Source organism: Metopolophium dirhodum, chromosome 3 (assembly GCF_019925205.1).
Source record: "Metopolophium dirhodum isolate CAU chromosome 3, ASM1992520v1, whole genome shotgun sequence".
In the NCBI taxonomy this organism is placed as follows: domain Eukaryota; kingdom Metazoa; phylum Arthropoda; class Insecta; order Hemiptera; family Aphididae; genus Metopolophium; species Metopolophium dirhodum.
In genome coordinates, this window is record NC_083562.1 from 1,115,187 (window position 1) to 1,137,039 (window position 21,853).

A 21,853-nucleotide genomic window follows, 5' to 3' on the forward strand; every position below is an offset into this window, starting at 1 on the left:
TTTTTTTTTTATTCTAAAATACTAAGATATCAGCTATCATGTATAACTAAACGTATTAATTGTGGACCACAGATGTAACCAACCGGCCACCAAAAAATAGGTTAAATTTGTTTTTACCCCGGAGTTGTTCACGATGAGTAAGCGCCTATAAAGGAGCTTTATCGTAAAAATACCACCCACTATAAAAAATCCTAGATCCGTTATACTGGGAGCAGTCAACGGTTACGATGATAACTGCAGCTAACAATAATATTACACTGTTTGAATACGTAACGACAATATTACGATAAATCAGGGCCGTCGCAGACTCGGACACGACGAGACCTAATAAATAGTAATAATAATAAATTATTGTTATTGTAAGCACGCTAGCCACCTGATGATGGCGCCGTTATGCAACGGAAATTGACCGTCATCTGCTGTAGCTGCACCGTACGCTTTCTCTTGACCTTCCGTACGACCAAGTGCGATGTTTTTTTTTAATGTTATATAATATAACTATATATACAGGGTGATTTATTAAGCGTAAAACACTCATTATCTCAAAAAGTATTAATGTTTTTGAAAATATTTTCTTACATAATTTCAAGTTGTTAAAAAATTATATTTTTAAATATTTTTTATCCTTATAATTTTTAAGTTTTTTACTTTTTTGAATGACAGCATAGTTTTAATTTCATTTTCCAAAGCAGAATATTTTTCTAAGTATTTTAATACGTAAATATCGAATTTAGGACGAGTAGTTTATGAGTTATAAGTATTTAAGGTTTCGACAAGCGGAGTAGTGGACACACATTTGCGGGGTAACCCCATACCACTCCACTCCGCCCATCTAAACTTTAAATGCTTATACCTCATAGACTATTCGCCCAAAATTAGATTGTTATGAATCAAAATACTTAGAAAAATATTCTGCTTTGGAATATGCTATCATTCAAAAAAGTAAAAGACTTAAAAAATTATATAGATAAAAAATATTTAAAAATATAATTTTTTAATAAAAACATAGTTTTTTTAACAACTTGAAACTATGTAAAAAAATATTTTCAAAAACATTTATACTTTTTGAGATAATGAGTGCCTTACGCTTTATGAATCACCCTGTATACGAGGAATCGATGAAACGTACGAAGCAAACTCGCGGACGTCCGCGGTCAGCTTACCCTGTATTATTATATATTATGCAAAGTGTTATAACAATAATAATAATTTATGCAATAGCATAATATGATATTATAATATGTATACCTACAGTACACGTCGTATTGTCGTTATAATATCGTGTGCGCGTTTAACTATCTACACATATAAACATATTATTATTATGTATAGGTACAACATAATATAATATGAGATTCCTCGCGACTCTCGTCGTCCCGCGGCCGACCGGTGAAACGAAAGTGAAAACTTTAATCCTCCTCCTCCTCCTCCGATTATAATATAGGTACCTATTTTTTCTATTTTATTAACGAGACGACGTGCGCGTAATAATATTACATTTTACAAACACTGGTTTACTATAATAATATACGACGAGTATGCATAACACTAAACCGTCACCGAACGTGGTGTAATATTATAGTAGAACGATGTATAGCGAGTTGGGTAATAAATATTAAAGAAAAAAAACAAATCTTCTACAGCACTATAGTCCTATATAATGTTTAGCATTTCGCTTAGTAAAACGTTCTCTACTTCCGTCTCCGAAGTCTTTGGGCTTGTGTACAGGTAGGTTGCAATATAGGTTTTAGATACGCGTTAAAATCATCCGGCGTGCCAATAAACGGTACATTAAAATATATAAATAGGTTTACCGTTTTAAAGGGTTTCCGCAATGACATTTTTTGCATTTTATCGTGAAAAACAACACGACGCCTTTACGACTTTGAACAAACACGTTGTGATATGGTGAAAAAATAATTCAATTTCCTACTAACGAGGTTTTTTTTTTTTTAATATTTCGGTGGATATTGTGTCGTGGTAGTTATTGAAATACAAATTAGGTATATTTATGTATGAAAATCGGGCTCGAAACAGTATTTTATAACTAAAATTTTAATTTGAATAATATGTGTTTTAATATGTATAGGTATTTATTTTTTATTGGTTTATTACAATATTATATTTACGAATCGATATAAACAAATATTTATCGACGAGTATCACAAGTATTACATATAATTTAAAATTTTGGTAAAACAAAAAAAAATAAATGGTTTTTCATACCAATTACCAATTAATTGATAACGCGAAAATTAATTTCGTTCATATTTTGTAATAATGCTATGCGATAGCATAAATCACAATGCGTTTTTTTTAGTAAGCAATTAATTAAAGTTGAACGCTAACAAAAAAAAAAATATAATAATATTATCTATTATAAAAACTGAAGAGCCCTTGACACAACACTCACGACGATATGTCGAATTCATTTTTATTTTTTATTCCTGTGCGTTATTTTTTGGACCATAATATAACGAATCACGGTGAGGCGATGACAGACCACTAAAAAAACTCTTCGCCAAAACATTTTTTTTTTTTTTTTTTATTCTCGATACTCAAAACCGTAACGTAATATATTTTAGAAATTACTTGTCAAAAAACAAATTTCCATTATATTTTTGATACTAGGACAAAATTGTAATAAAATATGATGTAATACGTTATAAATAAAGTAACGTCGTACAGTATTGGTTACGTCACGACCCCGTTGGTTCTTTGGTTTCGAGTGTACTTTGTCATTGAGCAGATCACTGTAATGGATGTGTTCAATTTGAAGATAAATGATTGTATGCGAATGATATGAAAAATAATTTCGGATTGTGCGTGTTACCCTCAATTCCTAAATGTATATTGTATATTTGGTGTTATGTTATTATATTACTATTATTTGTAATGATTTCAACTAAAAATAATAATACTAATTGGATAGCAAATTATACAGTAATAGTATATTACGATTTTCAGGGTTAAGTTATTAAATAAGGACATTTTAAACTAAAAAATAATTAGCAAATCATTATAATTTTGTTAAAATTTAAACTTAACTTACTTAAAATAAAAAAAATAGTGACTATTTATTATGGATACAAATGTTTAGCTACGACGAGAACAACTTATGAGAACTGTTGTATAAATAATTGTCAAACTTAGTGAAGCAGTGACGTAATTAAGAATTTGGTTGGGGGGAGGGGGATATACGTTTTTAGCGAACATGAATGGTCATTGGCAGTAAAAAAAAGTTTTGGGGGGGAGATAGATCTCCCCCCCCTAATTACGCCCCTGTAGTGAAGAAGAGTAAACAATTTTATCAAAATATATATCGAAGAATACTAAAAAGACTAAACAAAGTCGAATAATTTCAAAAGTTTGTGTACATTGCCCAAAATTCAAAAAGTGTAAAATATTTTGAAAATCTAATAAATGATAACATGAATATTTTGGGTGAACATTTCAATTACCTTTGATTATTTCTTTCTAAAATAAAAAATAAATAGCGATTTTGTTTAAGACCTGCCGTATTATGCAAATATTCACCTTTCACCTCAAGTCTTTGTTAATTCTTTCAAATTGATAGAAAAAGTGCTGTGATTTTTTACCTCTCCAAAGTACCGGCTTGAAAAAAAAAGCAATATCAGAAATCACTTTCAATGTGATGGAAGATGATCGAAGCAAATTTTCTGCTGATGTCACGATTTTTCACTCGATGACAAACGCGAGAAAAAAAACTTGCATCATTGTAAAACCAATATAGTTACATTCCTCGTTTCGCTCACAATCTAAAATACCAAATTTACCCGACACTACTATAGGAATGCGTCGCCGTCCCACCAAGGCACGTGCGTCGTCGCCGATAGGTCACGTCAATATTAATATACTTAGTATACTTACTTACAAAAAACGACTTATGCAGTCGGAAGGTACCGACAGATACGAGTTGACTATAGTAATAAATAGCAAATAACGATGTATGTAACCGCATGTCACACAGAATTCATTATTTGTGCCACAATCGTTATATGGTCTAAGTGCTCGAAATTTTGTTTGAATTTTAATCTTCGAAAACGTTTCGGTGAACAAATGATGCATGATTTTACTAAACTATTAGTTTGAAAATGTTTTGAAAATTTGCATTCATTGGATGCAACCTATGCGAACTATATTATAATTTAGGCAGTTAAGTATAGGAAGGTAACCGCGTAAACAACAGCTCTAGCAGTGGCATAAACAAACGCGGTGGTTCAATATTATGTTACCGGCGTTGGTATTTGCGGTTAGCGATCTCCCTCGCAATCCGGTATGTTACACATTGTTAAACCTTATACGATAATGTTATGTAAGAGAAATACGCTTGTTTGCGATGAACGATTATACACATATTTTTTTATTACTGCCGAACGACGATGAGGGGATTTTTTTAATAAACTGCAGACAACAATTTTGAGCAAATTTAGTTTCGGAACTTTTTTTTGCTATTATTTTGCGATTGTTAAAATGTTCGCAATTTTTATTTTAGCATAGTGGTTTTTTATGCGTTTTATTTTAATTTCAATATTATTCCGACAAAATATTCCTCCACTGGGCTATACAACTCATTTATTTTCATGACATTATTTATTGTTATTTTATCAATTAAGCTTATTGTTCAGACCCGTAACAGATGGTCTGATAATGAATTTTGTTAAAAAATACGAAAAAAAAATGAATAAAATTATTCTATCAGAATGCGATTCCATTTACTTTTACTCGAGACGCGTTATAGTTCTCGAAACGGCCGGGTGTGACGATGAGTTAAGGTTTGAGTCGTCGATTTGCATACTATCGTTCTTATAGTATAATGTTGCACAATAATTATCAATGTAAAATATATGAATATAATATTATGTTATCGCTTTTCTTACCGGAATTCACGCACGTATTCGTATAATGTTATTATAGCAGACAAAACAAAGTCGGTTTTACCGGTCACCGCGGCAATAGGCATAACTTATAATATTGTTATCATCAACTTAATCATTATTAAATCATAACGTTCTTCCCCTCCACGCCCGTCTCAGACTCGCGATGTACAAAAAATTACTCGTGTCAAGGCGCCATATGCCACCGTGCCGCGTGTCATCGTCACACCACCTGACCCTTTATACGTGCCTAGGATTTAATTGCTCGAATAATTACTCACTTACTACACGTACGCACACACTGAGAATAATATTATCGACGACGAGGTTTTCATTCATACACACACGTCTTAGTATGCAAATCATAGAACATTATAATAATATTATTATATAGTTACTTAGTCGTCGTCGTTGTCATAACCGGCTTCTGCCACTGCATCAAGAACACACTCAACGTCGCTGACGGTTTAATTACATTTTATTGTGCGATTTTTTTTTGTCTCTCTGTATGTACACTACGATTATTACAATAAACGAGATGTATTATACTGTATAGTGTTACCCGGACCGGATGAAAGTGATTTTCACCGTCTGTTGTTTTTCTATTGTATACTACTGCACGTTACAACTCCCGACGTCGTTCCTATATTATTTCTATTAACTGAATGCGTACATGATGAGAGTACCTACACGTTCTAGAGGAACATATAAATACAATAAATTAGACTGTAACAACGGAATGGAAGTTTTTACACTGCAGTGCCATTTGATTTTAACGGTTTTACTCTTATCCTTTATTTCATATTTTTTCCCGCTGCAGGAAATGCGATTTGCCATATTTTCCAAGGGCTTTGTTAAACCTTTGAGGTACTCCCTCAATCTTGTTGCTAAAAAACACATCGTTGCAAATCCTACTGCTTCCTATTTCCACTTAGAATTTGAAATATATTTTTGTGTAAAACAATTTTAAAATATAAACCTGCACGACAATTTTTTTTTTCGATCTGCAGCTATTGCAGTGCACTTGAGCACGAATGTATATTATCGAGTTGTGGTGTGTGATCTACAACACACAGGAGTAGTCTCTAAATCAAAAGTTCTGTTCACAGAAATAAAAACACATTCATCACGTTATTTAAAACATCCATTGAAAATAAAATTGTGGCATGTCGTGTTTCATTGTAAATCAATAATAACGAGATAATATTATAATCGTATGTTATGAGTTTTTTTAATTTTGCAGGAATTTAGTAAATTGTTAGTAAAAAAGGATAAAAAAACCGTGGAATTTTCCCAGTACAAGTTATGAAGTAGGTGCCCTTTATTCAGTTTTTAATCTTTTAAACTAAGCATAAAACTTTGTGTTAATATTTATAGGAAAAAAATCTAAAAAAGTTTTTAAAAGTTGAAAATGTCAATATTGTCTATAAATAGCACAGAAAGAGCCATAATATTAAAAAAATTCCATCATATCTAGAAAATATTTGATGAACGTTTTAAGTCGCTATACGATTATTTCTTTTTGACAAAAATCAGTTTTATTGAAAAACTGGTTTTGCATAGATATTATAATTTTTTTGTAATTATCTTTTTGTTTTCCTAGTTATATTGTTAAGTTTTGTAAATTGTTGGTCCTACTCCCTGAGCGAATTAACTAAATTCAATTTTCTACCGGAAACCATCCACAAAATTGAAGATTGAAGCATTTCTTCTGCTCAAAAACTTGATGACGGTCACAAAAAAATAACATAATTAGATACATTCATCACTCCACTTAGAATCAAAACTTACTAAATGGTTTAAAAATGATATTAAACTTTATTTCAGTGTAGATATAATTTATTACTAATAGGTATAAATGTATAGTAGGTTAGTTATCAGTCATGATGATGTGAAATATTATAAAAAATTTTGTTAAAACATATAGTAGGTCACCTAATGATTTTTAACTGAACCAAACAATATTAAGTATCCCATTCTCAAAGAGATAATATTTTTCTGATTTTGGTTTACTCCAAAATAGTCTTGAAAACAATCTTAAAAACTACTGTAAAAATAACTTATTTAAAGTAGGTATAACCTTTGTGCGACAGTTTTATTATTTCTACTGTCACAAAAAGTTTTATGACAAAAAAAAACACGTAACAGACTATCATAAAACAAATAATAGCTTGTCAATGCGAATATTGCAGTAAGCAGAATATAAAATATGTGTGTGTAATAGTCCGTCGGTGGAAAGGCCAACTGAGGCAACCCTCAAAAATCAACCAACCATTTTACACGGCACACTAAAATAATAATAACTTTGTTCCAAATTAATCGTTTGTGATAATTTTTCTTATTGTAAGACTCTATATCTTGTAATTCTATGTGTGAATCGAATTAAAAGAATGCACATTTTATTCATAATTTAATCAATTACCAAAGTAGATGTATTAGTGGGTTATATTAAGTGGTTGGCTAACATAAAAGTCATTGTTGGTTACATCATGTGACATTATGGGATATCTGTGGGTTACTATGCCAAAAAAATAAATAGTATCCAAATAATGTAACCATTAATTACGTAAATATTAAATTCATTTAAATAACAAAAATATTGCATTTTTTTGACAATTTATTATAATGACAATTAACAGTATTATTATTATAACAGTGATATTGTGATTTGTGATTATCAAAATGATAAAGTTCGCCACACACTACAGCGGTGGCGGTAAAATTCTTTCGTCTTGGCGGTGCCACCCTGGTGGCGGTAAAATTATTGTGTCCACCTTCACACAATGTCTGATAAGTTAGTGTGGTAACGTCAATAACAATAATAATACTATAATCAATTATATTAATTTCATTACAACCATGGTTGTATATTTCAGCCATGATTACAACGACAAACTTGTTATCACGTTTCATATTTTGTTGGGTTGCGTTATTTGACTGGTAAAAATGTGATATTTGGCTTAAATACCGAGACTTACATTGATGCTTACATTACTTGACTGGAACAAATTGTGAATTACGTTAATTGGCATCATTAATATTATTTTGTTCATGAGGATTGCGTCATTTGAGTTGAAGAAAAATACAATTTTATACCAGAAATATTCATTTTTGGGTTACAATATTTGGCCAAAATGTTTACTAATGTGTCAAGAATAATATTCAATAATAACCTCACTTTAAAAAAAATGAGGGCTACATCAGTTGGCCTTTCCACCGACTAGTATTACTATAATATCCTATCCAATAATAATTATCGTCATTAAAACCGTGTAACGAAGCAGTCTTCATCACATAAAACGGTCCTTTTCAGGACCACCAATCACACCATAGTACATACAAAAGAACACCATCGTAGGGAGTTAGCGGCGAATTCGGAACCTTTCTAGTCACCTTACATCCCCAACAAGTGCGGCTATGGATAGGGGAGACTATGATGAAATCAGCAACACCCGTCCCATAACCATAACTCCAAAACTGCGTAAATAGTGAAGTAAACCGTACCAACGGTAAGCACGGACACGCACGGCGGTACACTCGTAGTTTGCGATTAGGTACGGGACACCATATATAAACCGGTTACATTTACGGAGCAACATTACACAGCACATCAACACCACCATAAAAAGAGCCACCATGGTCAGGGGCATACCCCTCTAATGAATAAGAAAAGCCCAATACCCCTAAAAACTAAAAACCTGATTCTCAAAATGTATGTCATCCCTATATTAACATACGCTGGTGCAGCTTGTGCACCCCTTGTATCGAAGCATCAACGGAAAAGAATTGAGGCTGTACAAACAATTGGGCTTTTATTTTTTCGATTTCGGTTTCAATTTTTCAATACCGGTATTAAGAAATTTCGGTTTCGGTTTTGAATATCGGTTTCTAAATTTTTCGGTTTCAACTTAGCAATACCGATATTAAGAAATTTCAGTTTCGATTTTGTATACTGGTTTTCAATTTTTTCAGATTTTGGTTTTGAATTTAATACTGGTTTCCAAGTTTTTACGGTTTCGATTTTGAATTTAATACCGGTATCCAATTTTTTTCGGTTTCGGTTTTAAATCATAATACCGGTAACCATTTTTTTTCGGTTCCGGTTTTAAAACAGTTTATACTGGTTTCTGAAATTGTTCTTGAAAACGGTTACAAGCCCTGCTAAATATACAAAACCAGTGCCTGGAATGGAGCCGCCACGCCAAATACCTCGGATCGACCCTTAATTACAATTTAAAATTTGAAAAAGACGTAAGAAGCGCCTTACAAAAAGCGCGTGGTGCCCGAGCGGCACTATATCCGATTCTAAATCGTAACAGCGCGCTCTCACTACCAGTCAAGTTATCCATCTACAAAATATTATTATAATATTATAATATTATTATCTATCTAAGGCCGATAGTACTATATGCGCCACCAATTTGGAGACACCTCATTGGCCAATACAAGTGGACCAGGATTGAGGCCTTCCAAAACGTAGCTTTACGAACCATGACTGACGCCCACTATCTCGTAACCACCAGCCTCAACAAACACTAGGTCGCTTAAGAATGAGGCTTCAAAACTTGCAAAGTCCCTAAGGCACACGCTATCACAAAGTAAACACCCCCACCTAGCACAACTAGCCTAGACTAGTCTGCACAGCAATCAACAACTATTAGGTATTAAATTCAAATATTTGCGCTACACCATATATACACCGTTGCACATTTTGAAATTAAATTAATAAATAAATGAGCTTATGAAAGAAAAACAACCAGAGTATAATTATTCACGATCACGGGCCGTCGGATGTCGACGGACCGTATCAAAGTTATCAGTCATGATGATGTGAAATATTATAACAAATGTTGTTAAGACATACATATAGTAGGTAGTTATATTATAGTTGATAGTGTCACCTTATGATTTTTTAATTGAACTAAACAATTTTAAGTATCCCATTCTCGAAGATATATTATTTTTCTGATTTCGGTTTACTCCAAAATGGTCATGAAAATAATCTCAAAAACTACTGAAAAAATACTTATTTAAAGTATGTATAATCTTTGTGCGACCGTTTTTTTATTTCTACTGCCACAAAAAGTTTTATGATAAAAAAAAATACACTAACATAAAACAAATAATAGCTTGTCCTTGCTTCGTCAAAGTGGACATTGCAGTAAGCAGAGTATAAAATATGTGTGTATAATATCCTATTCAATAATAATTATCGTCATTAAAACCGATACACGCGAGGAAGGTAAAAATGAAAATGTTTTGCGGATGAAATAAGTTGAGGTCAACTTGTTCTATATTATGTAAAAATGTGTATATTTACCGTATCGCTGATTGTATTTTATACTAATTAATGCGATAATTGCGATTATTTATAATCGCGAGGTTCACCGAATGCGAAATGCATAATTGGTTAATATAGATTGTTTTAATATACTTGCAATTAAAGTTTGCTTACTTACTTATTTTTTATCCCGTAAATTCGCTGTATTGACGTGCTATTGTTTACTTTTGGTTCACTCCAAAAAACCTACTCAGACGTTGAAAATATTCATTAACTAATTTTAATTGTTTTTGTTTATGATTTGTTTGGAATTTTCTTACGCTTTGTTTCTTTTACATCATTATTATTTTGCGTTTTCTATCATATTTACGTTGAATTAAATTAATGTTTTTTTAAATTTTTTACAAAATATCATAATATCATAAGTTCACATGCTGTTTAAAGAACAATATAATAATATACAATAAACCGTCATACTATAATTTGTCAACTATCATGGGATGAGATAAATATGAGATTAAGATTATAATTATGAGATGAATATTTATAGTTGTATTAATTAATTATTTAATTTATAATTTAATAAATATCCATAAAAATAGTTTCCAATAGTTTGATGTGTTTTTATTAATTGTATTCAATTTTATTATGGTTAAAATGAAACGATTACCTACATAAAATTGCTTATTTTAACTTGAACGATGCCTGTAAAGGCTTTATAATATGATATAAAAGAAACACCTACGTTTTTTTTTGTATCATTTATATGATTGAAAAATGTTTATAAGCTATATTTTTTAGTCCCTCTTTTACTTATACATTTTGTGATGTTTGACAATTCCCGTGTATAATAGTATATTTAACGCTATTGTTTATAGTAGTTATAACCATAATGCGTAAATATTACTTTTCAGACATAAAACTTCGGGAACAACAATTTTAGTCGTTGTTGGATTGTAATTTTAGTTAAATGTTATTTTTTGATTGAAGTACTTAACATAAAGTGGTAGAAAAGGAACTTAGTACATTACATTTTGTGTACTCTCACTATGGTAGGTACATATTATTATGATGTTGGTATAGGTACTCGTAAACTCACGACGCAATATAATATTCTTATTCATTCATTGATATTTCTGTGCCTCAATTCACCTGAATCGTTATATTTTTATTAATTTAATAATAGTTTGCATTATTTGTTGTAATAAATAAATTATAGGTACATTTTTTTTATTGTAATTCAGAAAGGAATAGTTATAGAGACAGGCAATTATCATAAATTACATGATTGCGATCTTCCAGACGTGATAAGTATTTATCTTTTTTGAGTTTTTACCTAAATTAGACATTTTCAACATATTATAGTTATTTTATATCTCTAACTATAAAATTTTATAAGAATTTGAAATTCAAATTGTTGATAAAATTTGTTGGAAACACGAAACCGTTTGAATTATTTTGTTGTTGAAAGCCCTAAAATGATTAATTTTAATACTTGATGCTTACAAGTTTAATACAACGCTCTTCAGTCCTCATAAACTGTTCTCAGAGAAATTAATAAATATTGGTAGGTATTACATTATTAAAGTCACATATAATCAGATTGACACATACTTCATAATTTTATACTTCTATTTTTCTTCTATTATGTTATCATTTATAAGTATTATAAGTTATTAACATTATGTTTATGATATAATATCATTAGAATAATCGCTGTTAACTATAAACATAATTAAGAATAATTATTAATTATTATATTATACACATTTCCTTTACAACGAAAATATTGTTAAACGATAATGACGTGGATTGAATTTGTGGATTTCTAATCTGACTGGGTCATACAGTTTATTGGCACTGAAATGTTATTATATTGAATTACGAAAATGAGAATTTTTTCATTAATAATAAATTGCATGTTCGTACTAATGTTTTCTTGACCAATATTTCGTGACAAGGTTGTATTGTAAAATGTTTTATAGAATATAGTCCATCGAACATCAGCAACAATCGACTATTGCATTATTTTCAATCAAAGATTATATATGTTGCCCATTTGTAACGTGACATGAATCGTATGGCCAGGCGTTAAAAATACTATAAATATTTATAAATACAATAATATTATATTTGAACTTTCAGCGGTAATATATAACCTTGTAAGTTGTAACTAAATATCATTTAGAATTCCGACTATTAAATGGTAAGATTTCGAATCGTGTATACATATTAAATATATCATATATTATGTAGATAATATAAACTATTATTGCTTTATGATAAATTTATAATGGGGTTGGTTTTTATGGCTCTGCAAAATGTATATAACTCTATAAATAAAATAATATCGGGTAAATAATGGCGTCTTGCACTTCAAATAACAAATAAACAAAACCACCAATTATTATTATGAAGCGTGTCTAATGAGTTGAATTGTTATAAATTAGATACAAACACTATAGGGAACAGAAAATGAAAAAGAATTAAAAGAATAAGACGTGTTAAGATAATTTTTTGAATAACATATATTTAATACCATATTATGGTATAAAATGAAAACGAGTGATTTTTCAGACAGTTTAATTAATTAGAATATTTTTGTGCAGGATAAAGCCTAGTATTGACGTTGAGGATATTTAGTCTAGGGCTTTCGTTGTAATTTCATGCAATCAATATACTCTCGGGAAATGCAATCATTACTCATTGTAATCGAACCAATATTATCGGTCGGGTTTTTTTTTCCAAGAATTTCACTAGAGCTTAGGGACCCACTTCACGACAAATGCATTTTATTCTTTTTCTAAATACTTAGTGGAAATAATATTATTATATGATGCAGTTGTCACGTGACCTGACATGAAATACTCGACTTCTAACGTATCCGATTCTGTATTATGAAAACTATCTGCAGAATGCGGTTCAGCATCAAAGTCCACGGGACTCGGTTTATTTGCACACTTAAATTTTTTGGTAAGTGGGTGAAATAAAACGTGAAATATATTATGTTAATCCAGTCAAAATCAATTCTGTGGAGGTGTGGTGTACACAATAGTCGTTGCGGTGATCTGGACGTAGACTGATGCCCGACGGGGACTTACACATCGGGATAGTATTATCATTATTAACCTATAACTGGAACGGGGAAAAAGGACGCTATAGAGCTAAGTTGCGTTAGATTCACACTAAAACGGATTTAAAATTTGATGATTTCATGGTAGAGATTAGGTGTAAAAACATTTTAATTTTTCCACCTCCGATATTCGTGGTTTATTCAAGTATAATTGTATATTTTGAAATCGCTTTCGTTTTCTTTAGCAGATATCACTATTTGCGTGAATATTATACTCACTTTATGTTTGAACTTAAAAAAATTAAAAACATTTTTTAAAATAATTGTACTTTAATGATTTTATTTTTTGAGTCTAACATCACCTTTTGGAGCAGTAAAAATGCTTCGATTTTCAACTTTGTGGGGGCTCTGGTAGCAAATTGAATATAGTAGGTACTTTGGAAGTGTCAAAAGGATAATAAAAGGGCGAACAATTTATTCTGGGTTGTAGACGAGGTGAAGCGAGGGTAAGTGATTAATGGTATACATTTTATAATGAAAAATTTGGTATTGATACTTGACTTACAATCGTATAATTTTATGTTATCAGTATGAAGTATCAATAAAACATTCGGCGTTTTGTACGGTAGTCGGTTGGTCGCCATGTTAACCAGCTAACCCTTCCGCTTACTGAGCCCCTTAGACCAGACGTCTAGACGTATACGCGCGGTGTTATCAGTCGATGCGAACATGTATATGTATATAAATGTATGTATACAAAGTATAGATATATTATGTGTCCTAGAGGGACCGAAGAGAATACTGATAAATCGCTATAAATTCCCAACGACGACGACGACGACGACGAATGGCTTACTTTTATTTTCCTGCTTGCTCAGACGTCGATTTATCTGCTCGTACCGTAAACATATACAAAAACGGGGGGGGGGGGGGGGTGCGTTTGCGTATTATTATTATTATTATTATTATTATTACATACATATGCGGTTTGCTCGTCATCGTCTTACATATTTACCGCCACTGTCGCTGATGCTGCATGCGGTTTCCGTCGTACGACATCGTTTTATTATTATTCTTATTTTTGAATATTTATTTTATAATAAATAATATCGTTTTTAAAAATTGATACGTGTGTTGTCAAGAGTGTGTATTATACATGGACATGGTCAGATGAGCTATCATAACTGATATTACACACTCTACAGAGGCAATAAGGGATGTGTATATATTTTCCATAGTAACGATAATGGAATATAATAAAATATATTGTTATAATTAATACCTATATCTTACATAATAATGTAGCCTGATATGTCGTATAAGACATACTATATACGAGCGTATACACCTTCTGGATAAGAATTGTTTAAAATCCAGCCGATTGTGACGACGGGTGCATCCCTAACGACCTGCGAGCACGATGATGATGACGCATGTCGCTCATGATTCCCAACTCTTAAGTAATCCAATATTCTGTTATTCGTTATCTACCTACCGTTTTGGTAGAGATTTTTTTGATTTCCCTCCGCTGATGTCACCGTCTTTGTAGGACGAAATGTGTATGATACATCAGGTGCACGTGAGAGTGAAACAAAATCGAAATATGACGACTCGAAGCTATTATCGAAAATAAGGGTCGTAGATAATTGTGTTCAAACTTCAATTTGAATTCTCTTGTTACTATTGATGACACTTTTCGTGGATAATTTTGTCATTTGGCCATTCGCAGGTAAGGCGGTTTAAATTGTCAACCTTCTAGTGCTGCAGAATTATGCGACGTATTATTTCAATGTCTTCGTTATACGGTGTTCATTATACGGCCCGCACACAGCTGTATTATAATTAATTATAAAATATGAAGAAATTGGATGGATCTTTAGTAGGGAGGCTGTCTGTTAATGATCGTTTGCCCACGGAAGGACGCCTCATCGGACTTTATACACACCGGAACTAACTTAGATACAAATTTATCGTATGTGGCCATATTTGTTATCTACGTAGATTATCGGTCTGATTCATATAATATAAAAAATGCCACCATTCTCGCGATTGTCCGATTCCTTCATTTGTTTTCAACCTATTCCTCAGGGAGTGTAATACAATCATGTCTTCTCTTGGAGATTGACATAGTGTTATGTATATAGTAATATGGTGTACGATATATGCATAAATGTATCTTCGTTATTTCTCTACTACCCACTTGAGATACGCATTGAAGTTTCGTAGACGTTGGGATCGTATCAATAAAAATAATATATATCCACTAATAGAATACATCAGACGGACGTGTCATTAAATTTGGGTGCTGGTAATGTCGATCTAAGCCATTGGTAACATATATATATACTAACCATATACCACTAGAAGACGGTATAGATGATCTCTGTCTTGAGGCTGGCGAGCTATCATAGACTACATGTTCAATTATGTGAGTGCGATAATAGGCTCTTATAGTAATTGATTGTATGCTCAGTTCAATTCAGCATTCACGTAATTTTTATTGTTTGTCGAACTTATTATTATTACCATCATTATCATCATCATCATCATCACTACCATCATCATCATCACCACCATCATCAGCATAATAGTCGACCCGAAACCGCGTGGCGTTCACTACGACGACGTCGCCAGTGCATGAGTGACTATATCGTATATACCACATACGCACATTAAATTCATTCACAATACGCATACACCCACACACCCACACGCAAGTATATATATATATATATATATATATATATATATATTCGAAATGTACACACACTACACATCTTTTACCCAAGTCTCCTCGTGATAAATACACGGATGCCATATATATATAATATAAGCAGGTAAAACTGCTGCTGCGTTTGACGGATTCCTGGCACGTCATTGAACACGCCCGGGCAGAAGAGAGTATTAGCCGTCACACCCACCCCCCCTTCGCCCACACCCACCAAGCGCGGCGCGCATTCACCCTAACCACCTCCGCCCGCGGGGTGCACCCCGTTCGGGAAATATGATATATTGTACAATTTGTATGTTTGCTTGTAGTATGTGACGTTTATTCGACGTGACAGTTATTTTTTCTACTTTTATTCCCCGCGTCCCAACTCCGGACGGGCGACGGTTTTCTTGTAGCGGAGGTATGTGCGCAGGGTGTAGGGGGTGGACTAGTTTACGCATATATAGGCATCTCGGGGCTTAACCCATCACAGACACACACACGCACACAAAATCTCCCGTGAACATTTATCTTGCCGAAGGAAACTTAGGCTGCGGTACATGTATAAGTAATCATAAGCTACTTCGACGGGACCGCCGCCATCCACCATCCACCACCGTCATTTATATTTCCATAGTGTATATTTTTATCGTCCACCCACGCTCGTAAAGTTTATCTTTATTTTTTTTTTTTTGTACTCCCGACACCGCATCAGCCCCGGCGGCGGGTTTGTTTGCCACCCGTAAAAGTGTACCCGCCACTGTTATTAGCTTATATATAAAATCGACAAGAGTTTATTATTTTTTCCCCTCGTTACCTGTGTAGTTTTTTGACTAGGCACTCGCGTAAAAATCTTACAGGAAACTGCGATCATATATATATATATATATATATATATGTAGGGCTTTCACGTGGAAGTTTATTCGTACACCGTATTTGAATTGACTATTAATATAGCAGTATGGATAAATTGTAATTTGCAATAAATATGTTATTGATTTTCACGCGCGGTGTCCAATCGCAGTGGTGGAACTAGGTGGGTGTGGGGGGGGGGGGGTAAAGACGGGGATTGATCCCTAGGTGATCAATATTCGTGGGCGTAATATTTTTATGGGCCAATGTTAAGTCTTTAGTGTTTGGTCTTAGAGTGTTAGAACACTACCTATTTTTATTTCACATAAATTGTTTATGATATGGTTATTATTAAGTGATAGTTTTATTTTAAAATAAAATCTCACACAGTATTTTAATATAATTGGAATTTGAAAATATAATTTTGTATATTGTCTTGTAACCGAAATATTCGTCAATGAATAATAAATATTTGAATTAAATTTGAATTTAACTGTGCAAATTTTGCATATTAGTTGAAAAAAATTATAGGAAGGGTATTTCAGTCTTCTTATATTATGATCGGGAGTAATTTTAACATTTTACACATGCGTAAAAAATCCTAGTTCCGTCTCTGTGACAAAACTGTTATAGCTTTGTCAAAAAAAGTAATGACATACGAATTTTGTATGGAACTCCTATACTATTTTGAGTCTTAATTTTAAGACAACCGAGTGGAAAAAATTGTAGTGTAGTATAGTATTGGTTTAGAGTGTTTTGTATACTCTAGTTTCTAGAAATTTAAAAAGTGACACGACGTATGTTGCGATACCAGTAATTAGTTAAGTTACGATGAAGAACGAAATGAGGATATTTTTATGTTTTGAGGTTTAATATGAAATATAACAAAATGGGACGTATTTAAAAAATATCTGGAAACATTTGAAATGCTTTTTAAAATACTCTTACTCGACTTAAATAGGTAGGTATCGTGTAATATACACTTTGTTGAAAATATGTATAGATTAATATGAAGATATAGTTATGATGTGTAGATTATTATTACTTACCAAATCAATAGATTTATTTTACTTTTATCGATGATTGCTGTGAACAACATGCGAATATAATAGTCAACAAATACGTCACATATTTTTTTAAAGACTATTTTTGGCGTTTATTTAAAAAATTATAATATCCTCTTCATGCGTGCGAATAATAATATCATGCAAATACAAATTTGAATATTTAAACGAGAAAGGTTTTTTTTTGACACCGCATTATTTTTTCACTTGTTTTAGTGAATAATTTGGTGCAAATTGTTCAGTTTGTTGGAAGAGAGGTAAAAACTCGTTTATTTCATTATACTGTTTCTGTGTCTTACGAATTTTTGTTCCAGATGACAAATAATAAGTTATAGAAAGTGACAGGTACTATTAGAAATAAGTGTATAACATAGGGTTAGTGTGTTAAAAAATTATCATTGTGCTTTACTCAAACAGTATTGGTATTAAACAAAAAATGTTTTAAATTTATGTTGATCAATATTTTATTTAAAATAAGAAATAAAATAATATTTGTTTTGTTTGAAACATTACAAAAAAAAAAAAAACCATAGTATGTTACTCAATATTTTTCCTTAACAAGGAAGAAATATGAATCATAAAATGAATGTTTTTATTAATAAGTAACTATGACAACGAAAACATTACGAAAAATCAGTCAGAAACAAAAATCTTGTATCTAGCCGAAAAAACATAATATTTATGTTTAAACATATTATTTAATGTCATAAGAATTGGTTTTAATTGTTATAATTACTTATTGTTATCTAATATAATATTATAATTTGTATTTTATGGTCAAACACTGTGAAACAAACTCCGTACAAATATTCGTGCGTTCGTTTTTTTTGATTTCAAACATATCTACCATTATTAACAAATAAAGAATAATTCAATATATTTAAAGTTTACGTGTATAAAAATCAGAAATAATCAGTATTTACTTCGGTAAGCACATAATATGACCTTTCTAAATAAGGGTAGTAACTTTGTTTCGAGTTTATAGAACATTGCTCAAAGAAATGAAACATGGTTTGTTTATACTTTATACAAACATATTATACACGCATATTATGACTTACCAAAACTTAGCTATTAAAATCTCTTTTTGGGTGAACATGAGTTTGCACTTGCACTTATTCCGTTTTAATAATAAATACGGTGCACCGAAAGTGCACAAAAAAAAAATAATGTGGTTTTGGTGTAAGATTTTAAATGTAGTACCTATGTATTAAAATAATAAAATACAGTCTTATCAATAATATAGTCCTCGTGAATATTAATTTAAGTAATTTTAAAAATAGAATAGACTGTAAAAGGGTAATAAAGTTGCAACATGTTAATGGCTAATGGTGTTAGTTGTCAGTTGTTACCTGTTGAAAACTGTGGTCATAATTCATAAAGCTAAAAAATTATTCAATTATTTACTGTTTAAAAGAAATATGCACGTGCAAGGATGCCCGGAACGATTGGTCAAGTGTTGAGTTCGCACCACCTGAGCAAAAATAAATTTATTAATTTGAACTTATAAAATAATTTTAGTTAATTTTTCGTTTTTTTTTTTTTAATGATGACGACCTATACACTGCAAATTAGTATTCCCGTATTGGAATATATTTTATTGTTGACTGATAATTTGCATTTTTTAATAAACGTAAATAACATGCACAAATAGTATGTAATGATATTTTTTCGTCAATTTAAAAAAATATTCAGTTTAAATCACTTTAGTGTGTTTGACGGTTGTTTTTGACGAGACTCACATATATAATATTATTTTCAACAATGGTAAGTTATAGCTATCTTAAAAATTGGAAACCATACAAGGTACAACATAATTATCTTACATCAACAACCAATGTCTCAAAGCATAACAAAACAGTATTTTTTAGATTCCGATATTAGTTTTATTAATAAATACATAGGTAATTTTTTTTAATAATTTGTTAAAATGTTCGGAGTATACACAATTACACAACCATGTGTTTTTAATCACTGAGTGAATATTTTTCCACGATAGACATTGTGATACCACAGTGGTGAAATTACCCATTTTCATTGACGGTGAAACCATAATATGAATTAATTATTACTAAATTAAAATGGATGATAATTTTTTTTAATAAATATTCAGTTGGAGATTTCTGAAGTCAAAAACAGCATTAAAACATAATCACAAAAGGTCCAAAACTATGATAAATTGTAATTTTTTAAAGAAAACAATAACTAAAAATATATCACTAACTTGAATATTTAAACTTTTTCAAGTAGCTAATCCATCCCAACCTAACCTAACCATCTATCTAGATGCGGATATCATCACATCATGAACCGTCGACGTCAGATATGTGCAATAATTACACGTCAAGTCACACAACTACAACTGTAAACTGCTAACACCTAATAAAAACGAACACGCTGTAATAATATGGGTAAATTGTTTCATAATGAAAACATTTTATATCGTTAGAAGCAACGTCGTTTTGTCTGGTGCACAACATATTTGATATACGTAACCGTTGTGGAACCCTTACACGGATCAACAGAGTAACTCGGGAGCTAAAAATAAATAATACGACATTTCGGAATGTGTATTGTGTGACTCACGACAACTTGTCACATACATTACACACAGTGCCATTGTAATAGCGCGTAATGTTTTTAAATGCTCGTACACGCGATTCGTCAACTCGGGGGTCGTACGCAGAAGATGTGCCCGGAGGGTGGCACGGGGCGATGTGTATACTTACGAAAAATTTCAGACCGCTCGCCCGGAAACCGTCCCCGCAGACACTTTACGCATTCTGTATGCTATATGCGCTTGAAAAGGGGCCAAAAGACTTTATTTATACGTTTTGCCCGAGTCGACGAGTGGATTTTTCTTTCCGCGACGAAAGCGTATATTCCGTAAATATTACATGATGGGTGGCGCAATGAAACTTAATTATTGTTTACCGTTTTTGTAGTGCCAAAGTTTTTGACAATTTACAGAGAGGGGGTCAAAGGAACGCGGCGGGTCGTCTCGGCGGGACCAAAGGAAACGGACAATATAATTGTAGTGGCGGACGGGGGTTACGGGTGACGTCGTCATGTCGCCGTCCGGAGACGTCGAAATGGGAAACGAACTGTGGAGCTTTTAAATAATTCACGAAACTAAAGTAAAAATTGGGGAAAAAAACGAGAAAAACCCGTACCCACAGTTAGGTATTTCAGGTCGACCGCCATGAAACCAAAAACAGTTTTACTCGCATTACGTGTAAACATCATCGGTCCACAATGCACGAACACATATTATACTTTTTGTCCGCCGTACTTACTTGCCACTATAATATATTATATTATTATATGCCACATAAACACATAATATGTGTATTTATTATTTTGGCCAAACATAATTTTGGTCGAAAATCAGAAACTATAAATCTGTCGTTTTGGCCAAGTAAATACATTTTCATTTCAGCCATTTGTCGTTCCAGCAAAGATATTTGTACTCTAATAATTTTACGAGTATTATAAGGTATTGCAATAATACAATAATACAAAGTACGTCGCATCATGAACTATATTTTTCAATTTTCTATATCATATTATTTATAATATAACCTATACATCTCATTTGTTCGTACGTAATGATGCACTTCACAATGACTTCCAACTACCCACAATAACCGAGTACATAAAAAAATTATCAATCAATTTCTTCGACCACATCAATTCTGCTCACAGTGCGAAATTTTATAAATTAAGTGACTTTCTGTACGCCGTCTCAAACGAGGACGCCCACACGACCTACTATTATAATTATAATTATATGTATGTATTTATTTAATTTAATTAATTTTCTTCTGTAAATAATTTAAAACCTAGCCAATAGTATCTTTATTTCTAATTTATTTATTATATTACTAACTTTGATCAATTTTCCAAATGCTAAAAAAAAAAAATGTAACTCAATAACAATAAGTTAGGATGACTTACGTCAGTAAAACATTAATT